This window comes from Condylura cristata, unplaced genomic scaffold (assembly GCF_000260355.1).
Source record: "Condylura cristata isolate star-nosed mole 26May11 unplaced genomic scaffold, ConCri1.0 scaffold00025, whole genome shotgun sequence".
In the NCBI taxonomy this organism is placed as follows: domain Eukaryota; kingdom Metazoa; phylum Chordata; class Mammalia; order Eulipotyphla; family Talpidae; genus Condylura; species Condylura cristata.
In genome coordinates this window covers 8,138,277-8,151,520 of record NW_004567126.1, presented here as the reverse complement: position 1 = coordinate 8,151,520, position 13,244 = coordinate 8,138,277, and the positions used below count along the sequence as shown (strand labels likewise).

General features: G+C 38.0%; 1 protein-coding gene across 1 annotated transcript in view; it reads right to left on the bottom strand.

The window, feature by feature from the left end:
- Nucleotides 1-13,244, bottom strand: part of OPCML (opioid binding protein/cell adhesion molecule-like) — a 1,053,884-nt gene that overhangs the window by 647,699 nt on the left and 392,941 nt on the right. The window lies entirely within an intron of this gene.

Genomic DNA, 13,244 nt, shown 5'->3' with positions numbered 1-13,244 from the left:
TTCAAAAGTTCATGCTTTCACCACTGTGCTATAATCACATACACCCAAGATATGTTCCCAGTGGATGAGAGAAGGTCTAGTCCCTATTTCAGCCACAGCAGAGCTGCCAAGCACAATCAGTTATTTTGATAACTTCCCACAATTCCACTTATTTTCTATAATTCACCAAGTACCCTATTGCATTTTTTTATATATGGGATTTATGGATCAAACTGTAACATGTCAATTGGTCTCTTATTATACAGTCATTTAGTCATATCTAACTCTGGCAGAAACTTTCTAGAAAGATTCTCTGCTTTGTTAAATCTCCATAACCTGGGATATCTATCCATCTGTTCTTTAGTGAGTGCCTGGTCGTGATTTCTTAGGCTGCTCTGTGATGGGACACAATGTCGAGAGTCAGCAAGAAGGAGTTAAGGCCTGTCATATTTGTTTGTTGCCATTACTATAATCTTATTTTTACCCCCTGGCTGGTGAGAGCTGAGAAAACAGTTTATAAATATTAGATTGCATGCCCCTAAATCTATTAATTTACACTTGATCACACTAAAATTTATTTGCTTCTTGCCTACCCACTTAAAGCTTTTGAAATCTGCTAGCATATTTTCCAGATGAATACCATTTCATTTATTTACAATGCTTAAGTCTTTCTAAAAATTTCAAGATTAAAAAAATATTTTATATGAGTAAATATATTTAATAAAAGTGGTCTCAGAAAAAAATGCCCCCAGGAACTTCTAATGCTAACATGCCATTCCTAGGCAACTGATCACATATAATTACATTTTATTTTGACCCTTAGAAATTGTAAAAATATTCATGCTGTTTCCTTATGGTGATTTTAAAGCTGAATGTTTGATGTGTGGCCTGTTCAAATGTTTATTTGAAGATCCATATGTTTAAGGCTCCTTCTGTCCTCATATTTACCCATCTTTCATTTGCAGAAACACTTTGGGAGTATTTCTTCAACATATGAGCTTGATCATATTCTTGTGCATTTGGCAATATGGGTTGTGGCTCCTCATTGAGCAGAGTGGGGAGCATCAAGAGCACCTAAGAAACAACTGGGGGTCTTTGAGTCGGCACACAATGCCCTCCCCACCTTTTCTTTCCTCTCCAGCCTGACTTAGTCTTGATTTCCCTAACAAGCCATCCCTTGAATTCCTGATGATTCTGCCAGGCATCTGCCACCTGGCAGAAACACCTCAAAGAAACCCAACTAAGAGATCCAGTATACCTGTTTCTAAAGGTAAATCTGACGCCTAGTGTATTTCTTACTAATGACTTAGCAAAAGACTCACTGACACTGTGCTGGTGTTTACCCAGTGAGTAGCCATGATCTATTTTCCAGCTTCCCTGTCAGATTTAATAAATTGTCTTTTTATTTGGAAATTTCTAGCAAAGTGCATTGGATATGCTGTAAAGAAAATGCTCTACAATTTTCTTAGAGACTTCTTAAAGCAGAAATTGTTTCTCAATGACTTATTCCTTGGAAGTGACCTGAAAAAAAATATTTCAAACCACAGAATCAATTCCTGCTCAGCTCCGTGTGCACATACCAGGACAGATGCAAAGACTTCAATTTGAAAAATCTGCCCCTGTGACATCATCCTGTAAGAAATTCCCTCCATCCAGACATATTGATCATTCAGTTTTGGATCAGTCAGCTTATTTGGGTGTCAGATGATTCTTGTCCTTGCTTTGCCCTTGTATTTTGCAGGCTTTAAAAGATTTTTTTTTGAAACATCATGAATATTAAAGAATGGGTGGAGAAATTCTCGTGTTAGAGAATAGTCTTGTCTATCAAGATCTGTTTGTGTTTTACTCAGACATATATTTGCTGTGCAGTCTTTTTATTGTGTGTCTTGGTAGAAATGACAAAACATACATTGAAAAGAAAATAGCCCCAAAACTAAAAAATTAAACAACAACAAAATAAACCCTTTCCTTAAGATTTAAACAAGGATGTGTCCAAGCTAAGGACAGCATGCGTCTGAGAATGACAGGTTATCATGAATGGGGGTTCCCTGCCTCCCACTTCTGAAGCTGCTTTATCAAGGGCCATCTGGTCAGCTCGGCATGCTTGGAGAAGCAACACAGGGGTCCAGATGGATGGGTTCTTGGAGAGTTCTTTAAAAATCCATGCACCCAACCTCTGAGTCACCATATGCCAAAAGGTCACCTCGACCTGAGTGGCATCCATCCTGATTCTCTTGCTGTGGTTTTACGTTTGGAGTCAGCACCCTGGCGTGTTCAGGGGTTGTAAACTTTTAATGAATGCATTATTATGATTCTAACATCACGGATATCAAATCATGGCATCTCATCTGAGCTTTTAGAAATTAAACCGAAAGGAAGAAGTGCCGCGTGCTGGTGGGTCTATGCCAGGTGAATGCAGACGGGCTGCCCAGGCAGCTCACAACACTAGGTCCAAGCTTCTCCATTTAATGGTCACTGTCCTTCAGCAGTAACGCCAGCAATGGCCACCACACCTCCAAGGCACAGACATGGTCTTATCTCTGCTCTGCATGTGGGTAAGCCTGAGGTTTAAAGGACTCAGAGGGAAGAAAATACAAAAGAGGACTGCGAGGGAGAATCAGTCCATATCCCCCGACTCTTCAAGTCATGCCCTCAAGGAATAAAAAAGGCATTTTAAGAAACTGCATTTATTCTCTGATTCTCTTAAAGTACATTTCCTGAAGGTAGAAGGTTAAGCAGTATGACATTTAAGGCTCTCTCTCACCCCCAGCCTTCCCCATCCCTAGGCTCATTGCAAAGCACTCAGCGAATCCAAGGGCGAATCTAATATGGAAGCCTGGAGCCCCTGATGTTTCCTCTGCCCAGCGGACCCAGGGTCCGTCTCTATGCTTTATCTGCTTCATCGCAGGTTCAGTGGACCTTTCCCAGAGTGGCAGGTCGATGTAACCTCAAACTGATAACTTTCAGTGAGTGGCATACACTTCACAAGAGCCCCTCCACAGTGTGGGAAATCTCATTAAAGCCTGACATTTGCTGAGCATCCCTGGAGGGCAAAGGTTCCCATTCCAATCACCGAGCCTCCATGCAGGCCCAGCAGGCAGCATGGTGGCATGGAGACTGAGCTGTCATCTTTAGCATCCCGTGGGCCAGCCACTTCCTGCAGCCCTGGAGGACTCCTGAGCCCTCATGGAACCCTCCCTGTTTGGGAGATGAAAATGTTCTGCTCACCTCTGCCTTGCCTACTGCTTTCCTCCCTAAAGTCTCCCTGTACAACGGAACCTCTGCCTACAATCTGCTTAAAACCAGTGTGTGTGAACCAACCCCCTCCCCAACTCCCTTGCATTCTTTTACCTGGACTCCTGTATGAGCCAGGAGAGGCATCTGCAAGAATGATCTTTTCTGTGGATACCCATGAACACTATTTCATACTGGAGCATTCCCAGATGCAGTGGGTTCTAGATAAACTCACTATGGGCCAGAAAGTGATGCAAATAAGGACAAAAAGTCCAGTGGTCTGAGTTCTGTGTTGTCTAAGCAACTTGGCATTGGAGAGTGATACCCACTGGGATTTACCACCTGATCATATTGCTGGCCACCAGCATCAGAGCTGGGAAGGAAGCTTCTTTCTTAATGATCAAGGGGGGCATAGTCCAAGGACTCACCCTGCCCTGCAAGTTTTCTATAAATACATGTTAAAGGTCCACAATACATCTACTTTCCTTATGTGGAATAACCACTCACTTGTGATTAATGGAAAAAAGCCATTCCCAGTGTCTCCACTGAATCATACCTACCTGAATTCTTTGGAACTCAGTCTCTCTGTCTTCTCTCCCTCCCCTCCCTACCCTACCCACGTTACATAAATACTTACCCCTACTCTATCAGCTATGTATCCATGCCTTACATACAAACTAATGAATTTCGCCAAATTCCTCAAGGTACCTAACATATCAAACTATCCCTACTCCTTCCATATGTTTATGTGAATTGCATACAGATAAGCAGAGGGTGACAAATACTCATGCACCCATTGGTTATTTAATCAATGAGAATTACATTTTGCCACTTAAAATTTTTAAGAACGAAAATAATTTTTAAAGATTTATTTATTTATTTGTTTATTTATTTATGCTTATAGAATTGGGGTACAGGCCAGAGGTGCAGGGGCGGTGAGACACTTCACCAGAGACAGAGAAAAGGCATATCCACGAAGTACACTGCTGAGGGGAGCAGTGGGCGGGTCAAGCGAGGTCTGCAGCGCAATGGGGATCACCTCCGGGGCAGGTGGGGATCTAACTCATGCTGAAGTGGCTTTAGCTTCTTAGTGCTGTGCTTTAACCCGCTGCGCCACCAAGGAAGGCCCAAGAATGAAAATCATACAGATAGAGACAGCCCCTATCATGAAGTTGGTATCTGTCCTTCTTGTCCATAGTTTTAGAATATTTCTTAGGATAACAATGACATATTAGAGTCTGAGTTAACTTTGCTAGAGCTTGCCAGTTGATCAGAGACCAGGGACAGGAAGTTCCACTTCCTCCCAGATTTCTGACCCATGTGGGATACACATAAACACACCAGGAGGCCAATGGACAGGAGGACTAGGTGATGCAGAGTATCACCAGGAACCACAGGGCCTGGAGGGAGATGTGGTGCTTATGAAAGCAGTGCTCAGAGAGAAAAGTTAAGTGATAGAGTTTGGGAGGCTTCCAAGTTTCCATGGGCCCCCCATTGGTGCTGGTGTTCCTCTGAACCTGACCTTCCTATCTCCAAAGAAAAGGATGGTGTCTGTGAATCCAGTAAAGACAGCCATGCCTCAGCATCCCTAAGATGTGTCCTCTCTCTCTTATATTCCACCATCTTGTACTTCTAAGCTCAAAATTCTTGCATGCCCTGTCTTGAACACTCTTCAAGAACCCAGGCAGCATTAAAATGCTGCTATTCTAAGGTTGCAAGATCCAACTATTGTTGAATGCTGACTCCATGTCCTTTATAGTGATGATGATTACATGTCTTTCATAAATAGAGTTACTGGAAGGAAAGATGAGTAAACGTCATCTGTTTAATAAATATCTATCAAGTACCTGCAGTATGCATGACTTTGTGCCAGTAACTAGACTACCACTATGAATAAGATATATCACTTATCTCACAATGCTTATAATCTCCTTCAGAAGAAAAAAGAGGGCCCTCCCTGGTGGTGCAATGAGTTAAAGGACAGTAAGAAGTGGTCAGCACCCACTGCAGCATGAGTTGATCCCCGGGCAGGGAGCTGACCTACATGGCAGGGCAGACCTCTTCTGACCCACCTGCTACCTGCCTCAGCAGAGTAGTTCGTTATATCTGCCTGTTCTGCTGCCCACTCTGTCTCTGGTGAATCATTCTCACTCCTCACACTTCTGGCCTGCATCCCAGTTCCTGTGTGCATAAAAGAAATCTTTAAAAAAGAAGAAAAGAAAAAAAGAATAGCAAAAACTAAAGTGTTCCTTCCTAATAGAGAACTCTAAAGGTACGTGCAAGTATTTATACAGAATTTAGACATAATACATAGGAGTCCTCAGGGACAATGGAGTTGACCTGAAGAAGAAAGGGGATGACCGAGAGCTTTGTTTTGTATGTGGGATGGGTGGGGGAATATGTTATTTTTAGGGCAAGCTAGTTCTGCAAGATAAAATATATATATAAATATCCATCCACAGTAGCACAACAAAGCTAATTCTTTTTGAGATTTTCCAGAAACCCCTTAAACTCTCTACTTATATCCAGAACCCTGATATTTGCCTTTATACCAGATTTTCTCACTCATTTGTCTCTGGCATCTCAGAGTGAACTCTGTATACAGAAGCAGAGAAAACTAATGGAATAAAGAAACTAATGAAGAATGCATTGACATCCCCGCCCCCTTGAACCCCTGAGCCTCACCAGACATCCCTGGGAAGGTGAAATCCAGACTTATTGGTGCTCTTACAGTTGTCCTGACTCTGGCCTTGCAGAATGAGCCTGAAGGATCTAGCAGATAGATTTCTCAACCAATGCTTCCATTCCTTTCAAATGCAAAAAGTAAAAAAAAAAAAAAAAAAAAAAAAAAGAGGAAAAGAGAGGGAAATAATCCCCAAAGAATAATTCTTTTTTCTCCTTGAAAAGTTAATTTCCCTGTCTAGCTCTCTAAACTAAGCTCAGTTCCACAAAATGTGCTTCTCCTTCCTGTGGAGGGGATAGCTCAGGCTTTCAAGTGGTGTAATCCCTGGGAGTGAAAAGAACCACTGGAGGTAGGCATCTCTCAAGAAGTTTAACTCAGAGAAAAGCTTCATCACAGCTTTGGCTATGGAGTAGACTTCCCATAGATCCAGACTCTGCTGACTGTAAACTCCAGGGTGCAAAAAATGCAAATTCCCAGGCCTATTAACATAGCTCTTATAAGAATCAATCTTTGGAAACCAGATTTTCACTGACATTAGGGTAGGAGTGCTAAAAGGAGGCCCAAGAAAGGGAAAAAGCAGTAATAAACAAAACACAGCAGCCAAGTCCATATTTCGCTGAGGCCCAGAGGTCCTCGTGGTATCAAAGGATTTTTGCTTCTGATTATAATGGAAACTAGGATATTGGTATATTTAATATTTAATAACCACGGATATTAAAACAGTTGTAACTATATTCTGGATGTTCAAGTAGCTAAGCAGAGATGTGGAAGAAAAAGAATCAAGTCAAACTTCCAGAAATGAAATGCCATAGTAGATGAGATGGAAAATGCTGGGTAGAAAGAACAGCAGGTGACATAGTGGAAAAAATTAGTGAACATGAACCCATAGCTACAGAAATTACTGGCAATAAAGCATAAAAGAAAAAGGATGAAAGAATAGTGGGACATTGGTGAGCTTGGAGACAATTCCAAGTCACAAATATACATGTAAATAGAGCTTTAAAAGAAAGGAAGGAAAAAGCACAAAAATATTTTCAGAAGTAATGCAAAAATATTTTTGCATTTCCATTAGAACCAAAAGATAAAACAATTAATATAAATCTAACAAAATGTGTGTAAGATCTATATGAGAAAAACCATAAAATGCCGTTGAGAGAAGTCAAAGGGTACCTAAACAAATGGAAAGATTGCCCACATTCATGGATTGGAGGGCAATATTATTATGAGTGTAATTCTTTCCAACTGGAAATTCCAACAGATGCAACATACTGCTAAGCAAAATCTCAGTAATTGTGTAGTCATTAAAAAACTTGCGCTAAGTTTTTTATGGGAACATAAAATAACTCATATAATTCTGAAAACAAGGAGGACTAATGCCATCCAAAGATCTTAGTAAAATAAGCCAGAAAGAGAAAGAAATAGAAAAAGAACGGATGGTTTTGCTCATAGCAGGAGTGTAAGGGATAGGGAAAAATAAAGAAATAAATAAAAATATGTATATATATAGTAATTGTAATAAAGTAAAAAATAACATCATCTAACTACTATAAGCTGGAGACAGTCTATAGGGGAGGAGAAGGGAACAGGATGAAAACTGGGGTGTTCTGTATGTGGGATGTGTGGGGGAAGAGCACATGGGACTATGGTGATGGCACATGTGTGAAGTGGTAGTGGGAAGTCCAGGGGCATTACAACTGAGATGAAAAATGTACAGAATGAAGAATGATGCATAAGATATGTTTATAAAAAAAATAATTATTATTCTAATGATGTTCAAAAAAAAGATAAGCTATTTGATAGGTCAAAAAATTACATGGCCAAAAGTCAAATGGACAGAATATATTGGGTGATTGTTTGATTTTTTTAATTTATTGAGACTAAACTAGGTCAAATGCTATAATGAAAAAAATTTTGGAAGAAAAAATGTGACGTAATGATGACAGCATCGTATTGGTAAATGAACAACTAGATGAGTGAAGCAGAATAGAGAAATCAGAAACTCTCCCACACAAACACAGATAACTGATCATTGACAAAGCACAGAGGAAATCCGAAGAATAAAGGATAATCTTTTCAATGGCAGGCTAGAGAAACTAGGTATTCATATGCAAAACAGAATAATAATCTAGATACAGATCTTAACATATTTCATAAAATTTGACTCAAAATGGATGCTATATCTAACTGTAAAATGCAAAACTATCAAGCTTCTAGAAGATAACACTATAGAAAATTATGTAAAGATATTTAACATCTTATTCTGCAGGGTACTGCTCATGAAAACAACAATAATGTAACACTTCACATCTAGTAGGATGGAGAGAATTCAAAATAATGACAACATCAAATGTTGGTGAGAAGATAAAGCAGTAAGAGTTCTCAGTCTTTGCTGAAGGTATGCAAAATAGTGCAGCCACTTTTACAGAGCTTCTTAAACATTTAAACATGACCATTCACTCCAGCAATTGTGCTTTGGGTATTTACACATATTAGTCGAATACTTAAGTTCACATGAAAATCTGCACAGGGATGTTTATAGCAGGTATTGTAAGACCGAAAATTTTAAGCACTGTCTTAACATTTTGAATGCTATTTTCACCAAATATGCTCTTCCACCCCCACCATATGGGAAATGCACCTTACCTGACTAATTCCCATCTCACAGACCAGTTGACCTCCACCATGTCCTCATGCTAATGGATTTCACCTTCCTGCAAACTTGCAATATTATTCAAACAGGCCAATCACATTCTTCATGGGAACCAAATGTCACCCCATGGTCCTGTACTACAAGGTTTACCATGGTTCATGCGACTCCCAAGAGCCACTTCCATGTGCCCTGAAAGCTGTGTGGTATCCACTCTACCAGAATGTGAATATATACAATTAATACATTGCTGTCAACCTCAGTTGTCCAGAGTCAGGCCTTGTGTGTTCAGTTATTTCATGCTATTTAGGATGGGAGACCATCCTTCACCAATGAGGTATGTAGGAGGTGAGCGTAACAGAGCAGACTTATTAATCACTGCCAGAATTTCAAAACAAACAAAGCATCCTTCTGTAAGTGTATACATCAAGAAACTGAGGTACATCCATACAATGGGATATTAAATAATGAGGAGAAATAAGCTACCAAATCAGGAAAAGATATGGAGGAGCTTTAAGCACATATTTCTATGTGAAAAATTCAAACAATATAACATTATAAAGGGTAAAAACTTTAGGGAGAGTGAAATGATCCATGGATTAGGGCCAAGGAAATAAGAGAGGGTTGAATAGTAAAGCAAAAACAGTTTTGGATAGTAAAAGTATTTTGTATAATCTTGTAATGATGGATACATGACATTTTGCATTTGTCAAAAATCCACAGAAAGTACAATACACAGGGGGAAATCATATGTAAACTGCGAACCTCATTGATTCATCATTTGTAACAAATGCATTACACTAATGCAAGACATTAGTCAGAGGTGGCACCATGGGGAGAAGGGAAGCGGAATATTTTCTTTACTTTTTGCACAATTTTTTCTGTAAACCTTAAAATGCTGTACAAAGTTAAATCAACAAAAAAAAATTAAAGGCAAATTGAAGTCATTTTTAGACCTACAAATATGGGAGGGAAATAAACACAAAATCTTCACTACAAGACTGTAAAAAGGAGTTCTTCAAGGAAAATGAAAATGATAACAGAAGAAAATATGAATCTTCACAAAGGAATAGGGAAATTGTGGAAGTGGTAACTATATAGATAAATGCATAACCTCCTCTTAGTATTTAAATATCTCTAAAAGACAGCTGTTTAAGCAATACTCATGATAATCAAGTATAGAGTTTATAAATACATGTAAAATTAAACATATGAGAACAATGGTACATATGTATCATTTTGTAATATTCTTATACTTTACCTAAAGTGCTATACCATCATTGGATGTTATAGATATAGTTTATCTGTATGGTCTATCTATATATTAGAGATTTATGTTATAAACTCTAAAGCAACTACCAAAATAGTACACAAAAAGATTTAGCTCATAGGCTGTGGCTAACTCTGCAGGACCTCAAGTGCACCTGTCCACCCTGGCTAATGTTGTGTATGGGTGAGCACACTCCCCAGTAAGGCCAACAAGCCAGCAGAGCACAGTGCACGATGTCCTGCAAAGAGCTGCAGCCCACTACTTTGTATCAAGCAGAAGCTACAAGAAGCCCCAGGCGGGGTACAAACATGCACCCCACCCTTTGCCTCAGGCACATTTCCTGGGCACATTTCCTGATTTCCTTGCACTTACAGGGCCTATATATACCCAGGGGCAGTCCTAGTAAATATACTTCCAACTTCAGACCTCAGGCTCCTGCTTCCATTTCTTTCTCTTGTCTCTGAATCTCCTACATTTCTGCTTTCCCCCTGTAGGTCAGCAAACCCTCGGTGGGTTTGCAACACTAGGCCAACAGGAGTGGGTTTGCAACAATAGGCCAACAGGAGAGATACAAACAAAATCATAGAAAGTATTCAACTGATCTGAATGTGGATAATAAAATAAGAAAAACTGGCAGATCAAATTTAAAAAATAGCAAGATGACAAACTAATATCAAAACCACTTTAAATTTAAATAATTTTATATCTTTTTAAAATCTCATATAAAAGGCAGATATCATAGGATTAGACAAAAAAGAAATACCCAATTGCATGCCAACTACAAAGGAACAAAAAGATTGAAAGTTAAAAAAAAAATTAGAGAAAAGGTAAACCATAACTAATTCAAAGAATACTTACATTGTTATATTGATAACAGACAAGGTATATTTCAGAATGAAGAACAGTACCAAGGATAAAGAAGGTTATTTCATACCATCAAAGAAGCAATTCATCAAGAGGAAAAAAATCTGACACGCTTATACATTTTAAAACATAGATTCAAAACACATGAAGCAAAAACTATTATGTCAGACTTAGAAAGCAGGTATGAAAGTACAAGTTAAAAGTGATAGGACTCCAAGGAAAAATGGACAAATACATAATTACATTCAAAGACCCTCACTGTTCATCTGATGATAACTGATAAAAATATAAATTGATAGGCCCTCCCTGGTGGCGCAGCGGGTTAAAGCACTGCACTAAGAAGCTAAAGCCACTTCAGCATGAGTTCGATCCCCGCCTCCCCGAGAGGTGACCACATGGCGCGGCAGACCTCCCCTGACCCGCCTGCTGCTCCCCTCAGCAGTGTACTTCCTCGATCTGCCTGTTCTACTCCCTACTCTGTCTCTGGTGAACCCTCTCACCCTCCGCATCTCTGGCCTGTACCCCAGTTCTGTATGAATAAATAAATAAAATATTTAAAAACTATATATATATAAATTGATAAAATCAGCAAGGATATAGAATATTTAAACATTACTATAAAATATGTTAATCTAATGGATATTTCAGGAACATACCACCCAACAACTGAACATATTTTCTTTATATGAACACATGGAACATTTACTGAAATAGATCATATGTTAGGCCATAAAATAAATTTCAATTAACTGAATTAGATAGAAGACACAGAAAATATGTTCTATAATGATAATAGAATTAAATTAGAAATCAATAACAAAAAGTCATAATTTGGAGAATTTGGAAAATACCCAACTATTGGTACATTTAACAACTTTATTAGCTCAAAGAAGAAATAGAAGGGAATTTATAAATCGTTTTAAACTGAATGAAAATGAAACACAACATGCCAAAATTTGTGAGGAGCCGCTTAAGGATAAATTTACAGTACCATATGCTATATGCTGGGTGCTAATACATATGCTGAAGCACTACCAATACTAGAAAACAGGAAAGGTCTCAAATCAATGACCTAAGTTTCTATTTTGAGAGGCTGCAAAAAGAAAAGGAAATTAAACCCAAGATGAATAGAAGGAAAGATATGGGTCAATATTGGTGCATAAATCAATGGAAAAGAACGAGATAATCAGTAAAGACAAAAACTTTCAGAAGATCAATAAAATTGAAAACCTCTAGACAAATTAGAATAAAGGAAACACAGGAGAAAGAGAATGAGTTATAACACAAGAGAAAGTCATAATGAGTTCTACTATAGGCTCTACAGTTATTTAAAGGATAATAAGAGGGTATTATTAACAACTTTATAGTAATAAATTTGGCAACTTAAGTAAAAAGGAAAAAAAATTCTTGAAAGATACAAACTATCAGAGGTCATTCATGAAGAACAAATAGCTTAATTGCTACTGTAACTATTTTTAAACCTGAAATTGTAGCTAAAAAACTTTCCACTGAGAAAATTTCAGTCAAGATTATTTAGTGATAAGTTCTATCAAATACTTGACATGGGAATAATACCAATTCTACAAAAACTCATTATTTTGAAATAGGGAAAATGCTTCCCAAGTTAATTCATGATTAAAGTCTAATGTCAAAAGACTCAAAGATGTCAATTCTCTCTACATTGATCTACAGATTCCACATAGCCTCCTGAAAATTCTGGCATGTTTTCTCTAAGTGGAAATTGACAAAAATTTTTTTTTTAAATACATGTGGAAATACAATACTTAGCATAGTCAAAAACTTTGAAAAACAAGCAAAGTTGAGGTATTAACACTAAAAATATCCAAGGCTATACTAGAGCTACAGTCATCAAGACAGTGTGGTCTTGGTTTAAAGATAGAGAAATACATCAGTGACACAGGACAGAGTCTAGAAGTAAAACCTCATACATGTGGGCAACTGGGTTTTGACAAATGTGTTAAGGTAATGCAGTGGAAAAGAGTACTCTTCCACAAATGGTGCTGGAAAACATTATTCATCCATATGGGCCTAAAATGGATCACAAACACATTGAAAATCTAACACTAAAACTTGTAGAAGAATCCACGAAAGAACAGATTCATAAATTTGATATTATTAAAGTTAAAAACAGTTTTTGAATGAAATTGTTATAGAAAAGACAACTAAATACTGCAAATCACTTTGGTCAGAAAATGATTTATATCTGGAATATATCTATACATACATATAATGTATACACACACACACACATACATATGAGTATATATATATATATTAAATATATGCACATATATAATGAATCTCAAGGTTCAGTTGTCAGAAAACAAGTGACCTAATTTACAAATTGGCATGAGATTTGACGAATGCTTCACCAAAAAGATCCACTGATGATGACAAATAAGCACAATAGAGGTCTATCATCATTAGTCATTAGGGAAATGCAAATTTAACCCACAAGAGAAACCACTTCTATACATTTATTCAAATGGCTAAAACTAGAAAGATAAGCCATACCCCATGTCTGCCAGGAATCACAGGTACTGGAA